General features: G+C 42.1%; 1 long non-coding RNA gene across 3 annotated transcripts; it reads left to right on the plus strand.

Moving 5' to 3' along the window:
- The first annotated feature begins 4620 nt into the window (after positions 1-4620).
- LOC124507643 (uncharacterized) lies at positions 4621-16295 on the plus strand. 3 transcript variants are annotated; one of them, XR_006961065.1, is made up of 4 exons: positions 4621-4867; positions 4982-5188; positions 6094-6164; positions 15532-16295. It is a non-coding gene; the product is annotated as an uncharacterized LOC124507643 (long non-coding RNA). The 3 variants fall into 3 exon arrangements; XR_006961067.1 differs by lacking the exon at positions 4982-5188; XR_006961066.1 differs by lacking the exons at positions 6094-6164; positions 15532-16295 and adding an exon at positions 5275-5313 and having other exon boundaries at positions 4982-5182.
- Positions 16296-18591: the final 2296 nt, after the last annotated feature.

Below are 18591 nucleotides of genomic sequence, written 5' to 3' on the forward strand. Positions count from 1 at the left end.
GAGTTTTGTTGTGGATTCTGCTGTCCTTTATGGGGTGCGGGTGTTTCTGGTTTCATGTGTGTAGTGTTTGTTTAATTCCGAGTAACCTAGATTTTGCAAAACGTGGTGCCAGCTGATCGCAGCAGTGGAAATGAAGCAGAGGAAACCGAGACCACAGACTTCTCCTAGGGTTCTCAGGCTTAAAATTAGACTTGCTGGCGAGTTTTCTTTTTTGTGAGAATGTACCTTCTGAAAATAGAAGTGATATTTTAAGTCTTTGCAAAAATATGCACCCCATATATAAAGTCTATGAGGTTCCTGCGTAACTGATCTCAAAACGTACTGTCTGCATTTTCCCGTTTAAAAAATTGTGTAATGGATTAAAGTATCACTTTGCGTACCATCGATGAATGTTCCCCTACTTACCAGAGTGATATTCTTTCCTTTTTCTTTTCTTTTATGATTGTGAAAAAAAAAATGTCTGCCCTGACATCTCTAGCAATATGAAAGCATATAGAAAGTGCATATATATGCTTTGTAACTTCTTTCCTTTCTCCCCTCTCATTCTAGAGCTCCAGAAGCCACCTCTATTTTCAGATGGGTGGACATCCTCCTAAAATCCTTATTGCGTGTGTTAGTTTCCTAAAAACTAGGGTTAGTCCTTACTGTGTGTATTAGTTTCCTACGGCTGCCATAACAAATACGACAGACGGGGCGGCTTAAACAGCGGAATCTGTTTTCTCCTAGTTCTAGAGGCTGGAAGTCCAAGATCAAGATGTTGGCAGAGTTGGTCTCTCCTGAAGCCTCTCTCCTTGCCTCGCAGATGGTTTCCTTCTTGCTGTGTCCTCATATGGTCGTTTCTCTCTCAGGTCTCTCTCTCTCTCTTTAATGTTTATTTATTTTTGAGAGAGAGAGGCAGGGGAGGGACTGAGAGAGATGGAGACACAGAATGCGAAGCAGGCTCCAGGCTCTGAGCTGTCAGCACCAGAGCCCGATGTGGGGCTCGAACCCACGAACCGCGAGATCGTGACCTGAGTCGAAGTTTGATGCTTAACTGACCGAACCACCCAGGCGCCCCGCAGATGCCCATTTTTCTATTGGGTTGTTGGTATTTTTCTTATTCATAATGGTTCTTCATATGTTATGACCATTTATCTTTCATCTGTTATACACTTTAAAATACTTCTTTTAGATATGACTTGAGTTTTAATTTTGTGTGTGGGTTATTTTGACCTGCAGAGGCTTTACATTTTTATGTGACCAAATCTATACATGTTTTCCTTTGAAAAGTTTGCATGTTTTTTAGGAATGCCATCTCCACTACTAGGCAACGGCGCTTTTCCGCTACTTACATGCGTCCGTATCTCTCATTATAAAAACATAAGATCAGGAGTTAGGTCTGTTCATTTCACTTACTTTTTCCATGCAGCAGTATGGCTCAGAAACTTTAAATGTCAGGCCAAATAAGTCTACCTTATTCTTCTTAGTTTCTTGGAAACTTTAAATGTCAGGGCAAGTCAGCATACCTTAAATGTTGGTGCACAGTGCTGTGTTATACTTTATTTAAGTACTTCGACTGTGATAACCATGCAGTCTTTTCCAAATTGTTTTGCCATTATCACAGTTTCAGAATCGCTAGTCTCGGTGATTCATGTTTAGATTTTAATTTACTTGATATTCTGTTTTATAGACAACATTACAAGATTCTTAGACATGTAACAGCCCATCTTTTCTTTATCAGTTTGAAATGCAGCTTTCTTATGTTTCACACTATTATACCTCATTCTGCTTCTTTTTTTTTTTAATTTCTTTTTTAACGTTTATTTATTTTTGAGACAGAGAGAGACAGAGCATGAACGGGGGAGGGGCAGAGAGAGAGGGAGACACAGAATCGGAAGCAGGCTCCAGGCTCTGAGCCATCGGCCCAGAGCCCGACGTGGGGCTCGAACTCACGGACCGCGAGATGGTGACCTGAGCCGAAGTCGGACGCTTAACCGACTGAGCCACCCAGGCCCCCCCTCATTCTGCTTCTTGACTCACTTTTATTATTTTCCTATTGCTGTGCCAAGACAACACTCTTTTAATTATTGAATAATTATAAAATGTTTGATTATCTGCTACAGCAAGTTAATCTAGATTATATATATATATATATTTTTTCCCCTAAGAGTGTTTAGGTAGTTCTTGCCATTGGCTTTATTTCCTTAACGAGCTGGAAACAGCTTGTCAAATTATAGAATCTTTTTGAGTCTGATTTAGATTGACAAACTGATTTGGGAAATGTTGACTTTTTTAGCGTATCAAGACTCCCAGGGTATCAATGGTATGTCTCTATTTTTTCTAGTTCTCTTTGCTGTCCTTCAATAAAGGGTTCTTTATAAAGGCTTCACCTATTTATCTTTAGTTACATTCCTAGGTATAGTATTGCTTTGGTGTTAGAAATGGGATTTTTTCCTATTACATTTTAGAACCGGTTATCGCCGTTATGTAGGAAAGTTACTGTTTTTGTTGGATATTTATCTTGCATCCCGTTACATAGCCCTGTCCCCAAGAGCTTACAAATTTAATGCAAACAAAAGCCAATCTCTAAATTGGAACATAAGGATAATTAGAGGCACAATCGCCAGAGATAGCAATGAACCAAAAGAAAAGGTGGGGATGATTATGGAAGTTCCTCAAAGCTCTTCGAAGTGAGTATTTTGGCTTTAATTCAATAAATGATGGGAATCATTTTGGGGTCAGAGAAAGGCCATTGAGACCTTGGAGTTGTAGAATTTTTTTTGTCACCCTGGATGCAGTCTGGAATCAAGGTAGCCTCCTGGGAGGCTATTCTGGTACTATAACCTCATTGAGAAAAGGGCCTCACACAAAGTGGCAAATAAGTCGATCACTTCCAAAGAAGACACAGGGGCGCCTGGGTGGCTCAGTCGGTTGAACGTCTGACTTCCGCTCAGGTCATGATCTCACAGTTCGTGGGTTCGAGCCCCGTGTCGGGCTCTGTGCTGACGGCTCAGAGCCTGGAGCCTGCTTCAGATTCTGTGTCTCTCTCTCTCTCTGCCCCTACCCCACTTGTGCTCTGTCTCTCAAAAATAAATAAACATTAAAAAAATATTCAAAGAAGACACAACTAGGACTTAAAAAGGTTGCATATGAGAGAAGAGCATGGTATTTATAATTTTTATTTTAGTAGAATGGAATAACAACGATATGATTTTCTGCAGCGAGTGGGAAGCTGGTTTAATGAAAGACAAACGACGTTTGGATTAAGACACATTTAGATAAATTTTGAAATAGAAAAGCACGCTTGGTATGAAACCAAATCTGGGTGATCGGTGCACTGAAATAATTCAACAGCATAGCACGCTTCTGTTCTTGGCACAACTCACCATTTCCCAATCTGCTTTTGAGTCCCGATGTAGTTAAGACCTATTCCTTCCGGGGTGCTTCCTGATGTGGTTAAAGGTCTTCTGTTTTTGCTTTTGTTTTGTTCGAAAATTATTAAACTGGTGAGAAATGATTAATTGGAATGAGTTTACAGGGAGTGTGATTCTCTAAAAAGTACACCTGTGCTCAAGTTGAGCTCTTTGCAAATGGTGTTTTGATGATCGACAAAGGGTAGAGACATTAGATTTAAAGTTAAAGGTCACATGTATGGGGAATAGGAGGGAAAATGAGCGATGCTTTCAAAAGCCTTTGCAAAGGAATAATTTCTGTTGATGGACAGTACGGATGTTTGAATCATAGAAAGTCACAAAATGAAACTTATGGTATTTATATGTATCATTAATGTTTTTTATTTTAATCAATAAACAGTTATTGACTATTCCATATTAAAAGTTTCCTAAAAGTACTCCCGAGAAATCTCAAAAATAAGGGGGGGGGGGAATATTTGATTGACAAAAATAAATTTTTGGAATTTCAAAGTTATCTCTTTCATAGGATAGATGTTATGAATAATATCCAAGCAGCAGTTGTAGATGTAAGTGAAAATACTATAGGTGAATTTTAGGCATCCTCTTGTTAAGCTTCTTGTTAAGGGATTATGAGAACATAATGCATTTTATGGTCCATAGCACATTATAAGGGCCAATCAGAAAACTAATAGCATTTCAAGGATACAGAGATTTCCAGTAGGAACTCAACATTTATTTGATGGTTAATGCTAATTACCTATCCATACAAATAGTTGAAAAAAAAAATAGAAATGCTTGATTGAGAGCTGCCATCAAGTGTTCGGACTTTTTTTTTATGTACAGTTTTACCAGTTTTATTTTATTTTATTTTTATTTTAGAGGTGCGGGGAGAGGGGCAGAGGGAAAGAGAGAGAAAATCTAAAGCCGGCTCCACGCTCAGCACGGAGCCCCACGCCGGGCTCCATCCCAAGACCCTGGGATCATGATCTGAGCTTCAATCGAGAGTCGGATGCTCAACTGACCGAACCACCCAGGAGCCCCCAGTTCCACCAGTTTTAACACATAGAGAGTCGTGTTGCTGCCACCACACTCAATATATAGAACAGTTCTGTCACTAAAAGGTCCCTCATGATGCCCCTTTGTCATCATTTCCTTCCTCAACCACCGACCGTTGGCAACAAAGGATCTGTTCTCTGTCACTGTGGTTTTGTGTTTTTGAGAGTGTCGGACAAACAGTATCATACAACACGCAACTTTTGAGACTGGCTTCTTTCACACAGCCTTATGCGTTTGAAATTCACCCAAGGTGTTGAGTCCGTCCACAGTTCATTCCTTTTCATTGCTACAGCGTCACTTCGTTGTGTTGTCGGACCTCCATTTATTCATCCACTCGGCCACTCAAGGACATTTGGATTGTTTCTGGCTTTTGGCAATTATGAAAGAACAGCTGTAAACATTTAGCTAAAGGTATTTAAGTGAGTATAAGTTTTAATTTCTCTAAGGTAAATAAATACCTAGGAGTGGGATTACCGGGTCATATGGTAAAATGTAGGTTTAATCTGTTGAGAAAGCGCTACATTATTTTTCAGAGTGGCTGTGAGATTTTGCGTCACCGTCAGTGATGTTGGAGATTTCCAGTTACTTCATATCCTTTTAGCACTTGGTGTTTTAGCCATTTTAATTGGTGCGACTCTCACGGAGGCTTTAATACGCGTTTCTCCAATGGTTGGTATTGTTGAACATGTTTTCTGCGTGTTTATTGGCCATCCTTATGCTCCCTTTGATGAAGTGTATGTGTAAGTTTTTGTCTATTTAAAAAAAATTTTTTAGTGTTTATTTATTTTTTTTTTTAGTTTTTAACGTTTATTTATTTTTGAGACAGAGAGAGACAGAGCATGAATGGGGGAGGGTCGGAGAGAGAAGGAGACACAGAATCTGAAACAGGCTCCAGGCTCTGAGCTGTCAGCACAGAGCCCGATGCGGGGCTCGAACTCACGGACCGCGAGATCATGACCTGAGCCAAAGTTGGACACTTACGGACTGAGCCACGTAGGCGCCCCAGTTTTTGTCTATTTTTAAACTGGATTATTTTCTTAATGTAGAGATATGAATTTTATTTACTTATTTATTTTTTTGGTATAGTCTGAACACAAGTTGTTTGTACAAATGAATATTTTCTCCTAGTCCGTAACTTGCCTTTTCAATCTCTTAACAATGTCTTTCCCAGTTCCAATGTTTTAGAATTTTAATACTATTTAAGTAATCAAGATTTTCATTTTAAAGATTGTGCTTTTGGTATCATGTGTACTCTAAGTCACAAAGATTTCCTCTGTTATTTTCTTGTAAAACTTTATAGTTTTATGGTTTTTTATTAAAAAAATTTTTTTAAATTTTTATTTATTTTTGAGAGAGAGACAGAATGTGAGCAGGAGAGGAACAGAGAGAGGGAGACACAGAATCCGAAGCAGGCTCCAGGCTCTGAGCCATCAGCACAGAGCCCGATGCAGGGCTCAAACTCATGAACCGTGAGATCATGACCTGAGCTGAAGTCGGAGGCTTAACCGACTGAGCCACCCAGGTGCCTCTATGTTTTATATAAAACATAAATGTTAGGTTTGCAATCCACTTTGAGATAATTTTGGTATAAGTTGTAAGGTTTAAGTCAAGTTTTACTTTTTTTTTTTTTTTTTTTTTTTTTCAGGCATTGGTTCATTTACCTGGGTTGTTGAATTTCTGTGTGTAGAGTTATCAGGACATTCCCTCCTCCTCCTGGTAAGGTCTGTGGAGTCTGTTGTGATATTCCACCCCTTCCCACACCCCCACTCTCTTCCCCCCCTCTTATAACCCCCCTCCAATTTCTCCTCCCCCTTTCATTCTTGATATTGATGGTTGTGTCTTTCCTTTTTTTCTTTGTCAGTCTTGCTTGAGGTTTATCAACTTGAACGATTGTTTCAAAGAATGAGCTTTTGGTTTCCTTGATTTTCTTTATCTTATTTTGGTTTGCTTTCCATTTTATCAGTTTCTGCCCTTTAAAAAAACATTATTTCCTTCTTTCTATGTCTTTGCTTCCCCCCGCCCCCCCTACTATCTTAATGGGGAAACTGAGACTATTGGGTTGAGATTTTTGTTCTTTGCTCTGACTTTCCCTCTAAGCATTGCTTTATATTTGTTCAGTTCAGAAGGTTTTCTAATATCCTTTGAGGTCTTTGACCCATGAATTACTCAGAAGTGTATTGGTTAATTTTCAAGTATTTAGAGACTTTTTTGTTCTTACTGCTATTGATTTGTAGTTTAACTCCATTATTGTCAAAAAATATTCTTTGTATAATTTAAATACTTTAAGTTTGTTAGGACTTGTTTAAAACTTAAGATGTGGTCCATATTGTTGCATGTTTCACGTGTACCTGAAAAGAATGTATTTTTGGTGTAATGTTCTACACATACCAGTTACATTCAGGTGATTGATTGTATAGTTCTTTTATATCTCTTCTGTATTCATTTTCTCTCTACCTGTTCTGTTGATTACCGAGAGAGGAATGTTAAAGTCTACAACTATACTTGTGAATTGCTCTCTTTCTTTCCGTTTTCCCAATTTTTTTCCATTGTGGTGAAAAACATATATAAAGTTTATCATTTTGGCCATGTTTTGATGTACGGATTCAGTGACATTCAGTACGTTGACTTTGTTGTGCAAACATCTCTACTACCCATTTCCAAAACTTTTTCATCATCCCAAATGGAACCCTAAATGTTAGCGACTCCCCATTCCTGCCTCCCCGCAACCCCTTGTAACCTTTATTCTACTTTCTTTTTTTTTTTTTTTTTTTTTAAATTTATTTTTGGGACAGAGAGAGACAGAGCATGAACGGGGGAGGGGCAGAGAGAGAGGGAGACACAGAATCGGAAACAGGCTCCAGGCTCTGAGCCATCAGCCCAGAGCCTGACGCGGGGCTCGAACTCCCGGACCGCGAGATCGTGACCTGGCTGAAGTCGGACGCTTAACCGACTGCGCCACCCAGGCGCCCCTATTCTACTTTCTGTCTCCATGATTTGCCTATTCCAGGTACCTCATGGAGGGAAGATCACACAATATTTATGGTCTTCTTGGTTTGGGGCTGCCTTGAGCCTAGGCCCGGGCACAGCCGAGGAAACATGGGAAACTCATCACTCGTTTGGAGTAGAAGAGTCAGGATGGATGTGCTCATTCTGTCTTGCCTGGAACTAAACCTCTTCCCTTCGACATGATTGTTTTATCACAACTTGTTGAGAAAACTGCATGATGGAAAATGTTTGCCAGAAAACAAGTATGGGGCACCTGGGTGGCTTCATCGGTGGAGACACGAACTCTGGATTTTGGCTCAGGTAATGATCTCACGGGATTCGTGAGACAGAGCCCCGTGTCAGGCTCTGTGCTGACAAGCAGGGAACCTGTTGGGATTCTCTCTCTCCTTCTCTCTCTGCACCTCCCTCCAGCCTCTGCGTGCACTCGCACCCATGTGGGCTCTCTCTCTCTCTCTCAAAATAAATAAATAAATAAATAAATAAATAAATAAATATTAAAAAAATCACTTATAGGGGTACCTGGGTGGCTCGGTTGGTTAAGCATCCGACTTCAGCTCAGGTCATGATCTCACGGTTTGTGAGTTCGAGCCCCGTGTCGGGCTCTGTGCTGACGGCTCAGAGCCTGGAGCCTGCTTCGGATTCTGTGTCTCCCTCTCTCTCTGCCCCCTCCCCTGCTTGCACTCTGTCTCTGTCTCAAAAATAAAATAAAAACAGGGGCGCCTGGGTGGCGCAGTCGGTTAAGCGTCCGACTTCAGCCAGGTCACGATCTCGCGGTCCGTGAGTTCGAGCCCCGCGTCGGGCTCTGGGCTGATGGCTCAGAGCCTGGAGCCTGTTTCCAGTTCTGTGTCTCCCTCTCTCTCTGCCCCTCCCCCATTCATGCTCTGTCTCTCTCTGTCCCAAAAATAAATAAACATTGAAAAAAAAATTTTTTTTAAAAATAAAATAAAATAAAATAAAAACATTAAAACATTTTTTTAAAAATCACTTAGAAACTAGAAACTAAATTTATTCTTAAAGTTATTTTTGGCCATCTAGGTAATGTATTAGTAATTCTCCTTGCAATAGTTAATTAACATAGGACAAAAAGTTTCCTTTCATCAAACTGTCTTGTCTCCGTTTTTTTCCCCCTTTCCTAGAGGGTACTTCATTAAACAGCTTTTTTCTTTTCTCAGTGGCATGTCTTAGAGGTCTAGCCATGTTTGTCCATATGGAGAAACCCCACTTTTAACTGGTTCATTGTATTTGATCGTTGCGATTTACCTCAGTTCATTAGGCCATTCTCCTATTTAAGTACCTAGATTTTTAAAATAAAGAACATGTTTGCTTAGAAAGAATGTTAACATCTGTGTTTTAAATGATCCCTGCGGCTTCAAGTAGTCTGGTCCTGTGAGTTTTAATCGTGTTTGCTGAGGTTCTTAATTTGATTACTAAAAGCTCACATTTTTTGTTTCTCAGCATCAAACCGTAGTCTTAACACTATTAAACCAAATGTCAAGTCTCTTTGCTCAAAAGCAATGCACTCAATTGAATGCCGGTGGAAATCAGTCACCGGAATTTAATTGAATTCCAGTAGCTTTCCCAAGAGTATAATTAAAATAATTGGCTCAATCCATAGCCACAAAAACTCAGTCCAGAATAACATAGCTTTCCTTATAATACTCTAATAGGATTTGATTTCTATACAAACTGGATTTTTGCCAGACTCCAAATCCTCATCTAACATCATTATTTATTTATTGGGCCGTACATGGTTCTACTTCTTGGGGTGTTGAGAATTGCATTTTACTCCAGCTACAATACTGATGTTCTCTAGAAATCCATACATGAAATCTCTATTTCCCTTTCCCCTAAGGACAGACCATGTGATTAGCTGAGTTTAAGTCATGTCTCTGCTCCCTGGAGGTACTGGGGAGGGGAGAGAGAAGGTAGATTTTCTGTTCCTTAGTGGGAAATGGGTGCCATGGAGGTCACAATGGGATCAGCCATTTTCCAAAAGAAAATCATTTAGCTGCTCAAAAGTGATGTTAATTACATTAATGCCAGCTGCTAGCCTTTTAAATGAGCATGGCCCTTCCCATCTTTTTATTTTTATTTTTTTAGTTTATTTATTTATTTTGAGAGAGAGAGACAGAGAGACAGGCAGAGTGAGCAGACCGGGGATCTGTGTGTGTGTGGAAGTCCTGGACCCAGAAAAACTTGATTTTCTCTCCCTTTTACTCTTTGATTCCCAGTTGATCTGGGAAAGAGCACGTGTGTGTTTGGTCAGGGATCATCCCTCACTGTTCCGGTTCAGCATGCAGAGCGGTGTAGGGAAATTATTTGCTGCTTGATTTAGCTATGCTTTGCTGCATGGAGTAAGTAGGCGATTATGGAAAGCCTAGAGAAGAAGATATCTAAAAAGAGAGAGAAGCAGAGGAAGTGATGGCTAGATATGTTGGGGATGGAAGTAGTAATTAACTACGAATTCAGAATAGAGCTTCAAAGTCTGTTCTACTTAATCGCCACACTAGCTTGTTGGCTATAGACAAAGATAACCATAAAATAGGGGGAAATAATTTCAATATTCACTGCTACCTAAGTAGGCCTGGGAAACAGTCAAGGAATAGTGCTTGTACCTGCGGGAAAGTGTTCAGAGGGTGTGCATTGACATGCGTACATACACGCACAGCAGGGGAACTAACAGGCAAGCAGCAAGGCGGAACCACTCTGAAGAGAAGAATGGTAGGTTTTTGTTCCCAGATCTGAGTCTGGGGAGGAATTACAGCATTTGGGAGAGAGCCTCAAGACCAGAGGGGTCCTTTAGTCCCTCTTCTTCTTCTTCTTCTTTTTAAGGAACTTTATTTTTTCTTTAATGTTTATTTATTTGTGTGGAGAGAGAGAGAGAACACACAGGAGGAAGGGCAGAGAGAGAGGGAGACGAAGAATCCAGAGCAGGCTCCAGCCTCTGAGCTGTCAGCACAGAGCCTGACGCGGGGCTCGAACCCACGAACCATGAGATCGTGACCTGAGCCAAAGTCAGATGCTTAACTGAGTGAACCACCCAGGCACCCAGAGTCCCTCTGCTTCTTTAGAGGGGCTGAGTTGCTAGTGGCCCAGCTGTCTCCTTTCTACATTCCTGCCCCCCTGGTGGGGAAGTCCTACAGGAGAAAAACACCTTCAGCACAACTGGAGCTACGACAAGTTGTCCTTCCATACTTGATGAGTCTTTAATGCTTTCTGTTTCCTTGTTCAGCATTCTCTCTTGTGGCCTCATAGGGGCTATTTTATATTTCCTGCATTCTCTGACATCTCCTTTTTTGGTTACTATTGGGAAGTAACTCTACTTCCTAGTTTATGAAGAAAGACGGCACCATAAGCTTGTACTTTCCACAGCTTCTGTTGCCATCTGTGTATTGATAACTCTGGGTCTCTAACTCCATCCCAAATGTGTCTACCGAACCTGAGTTCTACAGACACTTTGGGTGTTACTGAACGTACTCTCCTTGTCACCCCTTGTGATCAGCACCCTATAAATAGTACTCAAGCTAGGACCCTAGGGAGGGATCATTCTTGATGTCCCCTCCCCTGTCCTTAAAACCATGTCTCCTCCCCTTCACTACCATATCCCATCGGACCAATCACCAGTTCTAGTCGGTCCTGCTTTCTTACTATTTCTCTTCAGCTCTTCTGTCCTCTGGATGACTCTGCCTGAGTCTCTCCCAGTTCCAGGGCATTCTTCCATGCTGCCTCTAGAGTGATTTTTCTAAAGTAGAATTCTATTCCCCCTTTTTATTTTTATGTAGATCCCGGCTGTGGCTCCTCCATTGGACTCAGGAAAGTCTCAAGTTCCAAACCTTTGGTGTTCAAGAACCTCATGGTCCAACACTGCTCACCTCACCGGAATCCTCTCTTGCTACCTCCCCCCTTCCCAGACTTCTGCCTTGCCAGAGGATATACAATCCAGAGTGCCTATGAATTCTCTGGAATGCTTATTTAAAATACAAAGTCCTAGACTCCAGATTCTGAGGTAGTAGATAAGCCTCAGGGTTCTGGAAGCTGCATTGCAACAAGCTGGGCAACTCATATGGAGGGGACTTATGGACCCCACCTGAGAAATCCTGCTGATCAGGTTCAACGCTAGGCTATTTCTTAAAGCTTGGTGCTGTTTAGTCTCTAGCATTTCCATGTGCTGCATTCGCTACCTGGAGTACCCTTCCCATTTTTCATCTTCTGCCTTCCTTGCTTCCAACCCTGCGTGGTTCTTTATCCTTCCCTTCCAGGATGCAGCTTTCAGGTGGTGTCTTCTGAGAAACCCTCACCACCCTTTCAAAGCTAAGCAGGTGAACCCCCCTTCTTTGTACATGCTAAGGAATTTATTACACTATCACTGCCTGGTCACTGGTTTCTCCTATATAAGCGGATTAGCTCCTTATGGGCTTGCCTCTGATTGGTGAAATCTTCCGAACTTGACATTTTCAAAAGAATGGCAGTGCTGTACGAGGGCCATTAAATAAGTCCTGTCCTCTGGCAGCACAAAATACCACAGAAATGGCATGGTGACCTCCTTCCATCTTTCTGTTCAACATAATACCAAGAGTGAATTTCTTTTAGCCTTAGTTACATAGCATGTTGGCTTTGCTTAGGGAGGAGCATGGAAACATCTCCCAGTGAGTTCAGTATTGAGCCCAGAATTAGCTAACTTCCTTTCTGTCTTTCATTCATTTGATTTTTAAGTAATCTCTACACCCAACATGGGACTCAAACTCATGGCTCCAAGATCAAGAGTCGCATGCCAACTGAGCCAGCCAGGGTGCCCTTCAGAATGAACTAACTTTCAACACAACATTTCAGGGGAGGATAATTAACCTCACTGAAGTGGATGATGAGTGTTTTTGTAAATATATTTTAAAAATTGAAGTCTTGTTTTTGATAAGACCCATGGTAGTAAATCTCTATGAAAAGAAGATCTTAAATTGTGTAGGGTTTTTGTGTTCGTTTGCAGGTTTCCATTGGAAGAGGGGAACATTTCTGACAACAGCTAGAGCTATTGGCAATAGCAGGAAAAAGATTATTAGTTTTTGAGCTTTCAGGCAAGAAAATTGATGAATTCAAAAGCCTAACGCATCGCTGTAAGCAAACCAGATTTAGGTGAACAATTATCATAGAATGGGCCAAACTGCCACCCGTGCTTCTAGGTGTCCAGGGCAGGAATAATTTTCCCTCAAGCTTAATTTTGAATTGTTTAAAAAAATTTTTTCCCCATAAAACAGGAAACAATTGTGTGACTCAATTCCGACATTCTTGTATTTATTACCACTCCTGCCTGGCGGTGTGTCAGGTTTGTGCAAATCAGCGATCATCTTGGGTCACGTTAACTGAGGTGTTCAAAGGAGTTTGGAAGTCAGAGAGTCTTCGCTTGGTATTCTCCCCTAGGGTGTGTGCAGCTTATTGCTTTGACCATGCTACTGTTAGGTGGGAGAGAACTTTAAATGGGGCATAGATTGGGTTTTAATGAGAAAAATGAAATCAAAGGAAAGGGAGTGACTGAAGGCACCCTCGGCATTTTATGGGATATGTTCCCCGGTCTCACTTGAGTTCATTGACTGCACCAAATGCACCACATCTCAGACATATTTTGTTCAAATACAATTGTTGAAGTATTTTTTTAAAGTCTTTTTTTTTTTTAACTGATTTTGAGAGAGAGAAAGAGAGAACAGGGGAGGGGCAGAGAGAGAGAGAGAGAGAGAGAGAGAGAATCCCAAGCAGGCTCTGCACTGTCAGCGCATAGCCTGACGCTGTGGCCTGACGCGGGGCCCGAACACACAAACCATGAGATCATGACCTGAGCCAAAATCAAAGTCGGATGCTCAGCCGACTGAGCCACCCAGGTGCCCTGTGAAGTGGGTTGTAACTGATGGCCCCATCCTGGGGACCTCTTCCAAAGCATTCTGTTTTGATTTCCCCAATATAATCGTCGAGACGTAACATCCTTCTCTATAGTCTTTGTAGAGACACTATATTTTTGTGGGGATTTTTTTTTTTGTCAGATAAATACACAGGAAGTGTTTACCATTATATCTGATAGCTGTACCATGCCATTAGAAAAATATATGCACAGTACATGCTGATGACTAATCAGTACCCATACAAGCCCCAGAGCAAGGCTGACAAGTACCTTCGTAAGCCGGACGTCTCTCAGCTGTCCTTTAGACACTGTGTTTCCACCTTTAGTCATCCCATTCCTTCCTTGTGTCCAAGAGACCAGAGTTCCAATGCCAAAGTCAGTGGTCCTGAGCCTGGAACCTGAAGTTAAGTTTGCCTCTTGGTGGAGATCAAGGCAAAAGAGTGGGGAAAGGAAGGGTTTTACTTGCAACCAGTAAGGGGAAACCAGGCTATTTCTCACAGCAGTGCCGCCCCTTCCCCAACAACGACAACGTTGGGGAGGTTTTAAGCTGAGGGGGCATGCACATTCATGGACGGTCTTGGCAAAGGAGAGCTCCGTGTAGAATTGGGGCCAGACTCATCCTGGGTGGACAGAATCCGGGTCCTGGTTGATTGAAGTCACGGGGGCCAGCAAGGGTCCGCGTCAAGGGCTCCAGTCAGTCCCGGGTTTGACTTCTCAGAGGGGCTTCAATCCTGCAAAAATGACTTAAGATTCTGCCCTAGGTCATTGCTTTTGAAATAGCACTGGGAGTGTTACCATTGCTTTCTTGTCTCTGATAGCGTTAGGCTATTTTTAGGCCTGGTGGAGGCCTAAAATTTTGCATTCTATTTCCTAAAATATTGAACTATCGTGGTCTATTTTTCTGCAATTTGAACATATCCCAGGCAGTTCTGCAAGAAATTGGCTTGGGCAAGTAATGCCGGTCAGGCATGGGTCACAAAATGGCGGGGGGGGGGGCGCCTAAAATGATATTCCTTATGTTAAGAAAGCTATGTCTCTTCTTTCTTTTTCCAGGGGACCCCTAACTTATCTGTCTATAAGCCCATCACCATGGTAACCCTTCTGGGGCTGCTCTTTCCCTCAGCACCCAGTTGCTTGAACATACCCTCTCTCTCCCTTTGACTTCCCATTTCTTCAACAAGAAGGTACAGGAAAAGGTGTTCCTACTTCTGTAGCTGTTGGCCTCATGGACCCAAGGACAGAGATTTGTTGATCATTCGGGGGGAGGAGTCTACTCTGTTTCCTCGTGTTTTTAAAAAGAGGGCTAGGACTACCAGGCACGGGAACATTCAGCTTCCATGGTAAAACATCTAACTTTGTTCATGCAGAGAGAGTCCCATAAACGAAAGCTGATTAGAGTTCTCAGAAAAAGTGCCTCAACTCTCTCCAACCCTCAAATTAGCTTGTCTACGTTTTGGCACAGATATCTTGATCTAGGGATCAGAAAGAACCCTGGATGTAGTTACCTAGCAACAAGCTTTAAAGGATAAGGAGGTGAAGTAAGTTTGCCCAGGAGCCAAACTGAATGAGGAGCAGACAACCTGGCCAAGGTACAGCAAAATCCATTAACTTGAAAAGTCCCAGGAGTCAAGGTTGCCTTCTTAGGTGTCAACAAATATAATACTTCAAAGAAGGTAAATTGTGTTGATGTTTTGAGCTTTTATTGCATTTGAAACTGTCCCCGTGATTGTTTTCTTTTTTCTCATTTTGTTTCTCTTTTTGTTTCTCTCTTTGTTTCTCTTTTTTCTCATTCTGCCTGTCCTCGCCCCGTCCTTCCTCTTCAAACACATCCAGCCCACCACTGAGTCTTGCCAGCCGTCCCCCCTCACACCTGTGACGTCAGGTGCCCTTCCATACTTGCTCTCACCCCCTCCAGTTTACGTTGCTATGGCGACCCCTTGATGACACTCTTCTCTGTATCTTCAGAAACCAGTCCACAGAGACAAAGTGCAAACTTTTATAATTAATTTGGCTTAGACTTTTCTGTTCCTCTTTCTAGTCCTCCATGGCACTGGAATTTGTTGCGAAGCATAATGCTTAGATTATTAAAGTTTATAGTTAAGACAATTGTGCAACCAGGGGCTCAGATGGGACTGAGTGGGAAGGATCCATTTCCGTTCATAATCATGTGTGTTCCCCCTGTGACCTGAACAGGTGTTTCCTGGGAATTGTTGAGAAAGGGTCCTCCCTTCTCCTCACCCACCTCTCTTCTGAGTTGAGTGCCCATGTGTGTCTGGACAGACGTGCACAAATTGCTTGCAGCCTGCCTTTTTCTCTGGGTCATTCTCAGCACCGGGACGGGCAACTGTGCCTTGTGAGAGACTACGAGGGAACACGGCCGCTGATCCTTTCTCAAGATGCAGAATTGGAGTCCGTGTCATCTGCTCATTTTCTTTGCTCTGCTAATGGAGGGATCTACCCCTGGTGATAATCTAGATGGACCTGAAGGACATTATACTAAGCGAAATAAATCAGAGAAAGACAACTACCGTATGATCTCACTTATAGGTGGAATCTACAGCAAAGCAAAACAAAACAAAACAGCCAGCAAACTCATAGAAAAAGAGTTTAGGTTTGTGGCTACCAGAGGCAGGGTGTTGAGGAAGAGGGAATTGGCAGAAGGTGGTCAAAAGGCACAAACTTCCAGTCATAAGATAAATAAGTACTACGGATGTCATGTACAATATGATGCGTGACGGCTAATGGTGGTCTATCATCTATAGGAAAGTTGTTAAGAGGGCAGATCCTAAGAGTTCTCATCACAAGGAGGATTTTCCTTTTTCTTTCCTTTTTATTATATCTACACAAGATGATGGTCGCTAACTAAACCTATTGTGGTCATTTCACATTGTATGTGTATCAAATCATCACGTTGTACACCTTATACAGTAATATATGTCAATTATTTCTCAATAAAACTGGGAAAAAAGGAAAAGATATTAGAAAATAAGTTTTTGTTTTTTTATGCTTTTACTTTCAAGTAATTTCAAATGTGCAGGGAAATTGAAAGAAGAATACAAAGGATTTCTGTATATCTGTCTGTATATCTGTATATACTGTTTCTCTCACTCTCTACACATCTACACACACACACACACACACACACACACACACAGTTCATATTTTTCTGAATCATTTGAGAGTAAATTGCAGACATGATACTCCATTACCCCGAAAACGAAGGCACTGTCCTCCGTAACCAGAATATATCCATCAAAAGCAGGAAATCAACACTTATATGATCCTACCATCCAATGCACAGACCTCATTCAAATATTGAGCTGACCCAATCACCTTTTCTATTCAGGAAAGGGATTCAGCCTAGGATCTCATGTTTCATTTAGCTACTATCTGATTTTATTCTCCTTCATTCTAGAACAGTTCCTCACATTTTCCTTGTGTGTGTGTGTGTGTGTGTGTGTGTGTGTGTGTGAGACCTTGACATTTTTGAAGGCCAGGTGCTGTTTTCATTTCAATTTAGTCTGATGATTTCTTATGATTACATTCAAGTGATGCATTTGGGGCAAAGACACCAACAGAAAGCTATTTTTTAGGGTCAGGCTTCCCCAGTCCATCATGCTTTATGTGTGACCCCCAGATGCTCCTCAGATGCGAGCAGTGATTTTGTGGGTCATTCCACAACTGTTCCATCACTGTTTTCTTTTTCCTGTGCCTCTGCCCCAAAGCAGAGGGGAGGTGGGGAAGGAGGGAGGAGTATGAGGGGTGGAGAAACTGGGCGGTCAGGTTAGGGAGGGGTGAAGTCAGGGACAGGGTTACAAGCGAGGCCAAATTGGATTTGGGGCTGGTTGGAAACACAAGTGACACGGGAGGGAAGGGAAAGCAGCCTCACCCTTGAAGGTCCTGGGTTAGGGTTGGGGTTAAGCTCATTACCATGATGTACTGCTCTGTGGTATGGATAAGTTCTTACTAACTTTGGACAGGTCAAAAGTTAACCCACCCTCCCGGCCTGGCATCCACTTCTTCAGCAATGCCTATCCAGTGACCCTAAAAGATCTCTCACCACTTTGCTAATCAGAGGGTCCTCTGTGTATCAGCAGCCTGGCATCCTGTGGGGGGATCTACCATTCTACCAATGGAGAAACTCAGCCAAACTCCAGACTGGCTAAATCACAATTTCCATCTTAACAAGCTTCTCAGGTGGCTCCTATGCACATTCAACTTTGAGAAGCACTGTCCTGGAGAACGTCAAATCTGCCCTATAATCTTCATTAATTCATTCCAAAACATCCCAGCACTCACATCATGTGTTGGGCAATGTGACAGACTGGGGTAGAAGGAGACTGTTTTGTCACTCTTTTTCTAGTCTTGGACTGAATGCATTTGCCTTTTAAATGCATTTTATACTTCTCTTTTAAACTCTAAAACAAACGTCCCTTCACCTCAAATATTCTAATTCAACCTTTCTAGTGTGGTACCAGCGTCTTTATTTTTTAAAGGCTCCCCTGGTGATCCTAATATCATCTAAAGTTAGGTCAGTACCACTTTTTTCAGACGCGGAGGAATGATAGGAATTAAATGTATCAATGTGCAGCAATCTTAGGAAGAAAAAACTTCCAATACTCCTGCCTCCTCATTCTTGAACTTCAGGATTCAGGATTTTCCTCTCTAGTTTGTTCCCAGGCTTATACAGATTCACAACTAAGAAACACAACCTCACCAAATCCCAATTTCACATGGTTCACTTCCTGACCTTCACCTCCTCTCTTCTGCTCGCTGTCTACGGTATCTGGGCTCCAGGAGTCCCAGATTTATTCCCACTAGAATTTATAATCTATCCATCCCGCCATATTTTCACTTCCTGCCTTATCAAGATTACATTTAGTGGCCCAACACCATAATAGCTTCTTCCTTCCCTATACCCCTGACTCCCTTGCCCCTCCCTCCTCCTCCTCCTCCTCCTCCTTCTTCTTCTTCTTATGTTTATTTATTTTGAGAGGGTAGGGAGGGGTAGATAGGGAGAGAGAGAGAATCCCAAGCAGGCTCCACACTGTCAGCACAGAGCCCAGCGAGGGGCTGGCTCTCATCAGCGGAGAGATCATGACTCAACTGAGGGAGTCAGGCGGGGGCCCGCCCCTCCCTTATCTCTTACCACACCCTCGGCAAACCCCAAACCCGGTGGAATGTGACTTTCTCTCTGTTCACACCCGAACCCATGCGATAGAATGTGGATGTAACACAAACACAACAAATACA

Source organism: Lynx rufus, unplaced genomic scaffold (assembly GCF_022079265.1).
Source record: "Lynx rufus isolate CCGP_SWC_20201006 ecotype Redwood Valley unplaced genomic scaffold, mLynRuf1.p SCAF_12, whole genome shotgun sequence".
NCBI classification, from domain to species: Eukaryota; Metazoa; Chordata; class Mammalia; order Carnivora; family Felidae; genus Lynx; species Lynx rufus.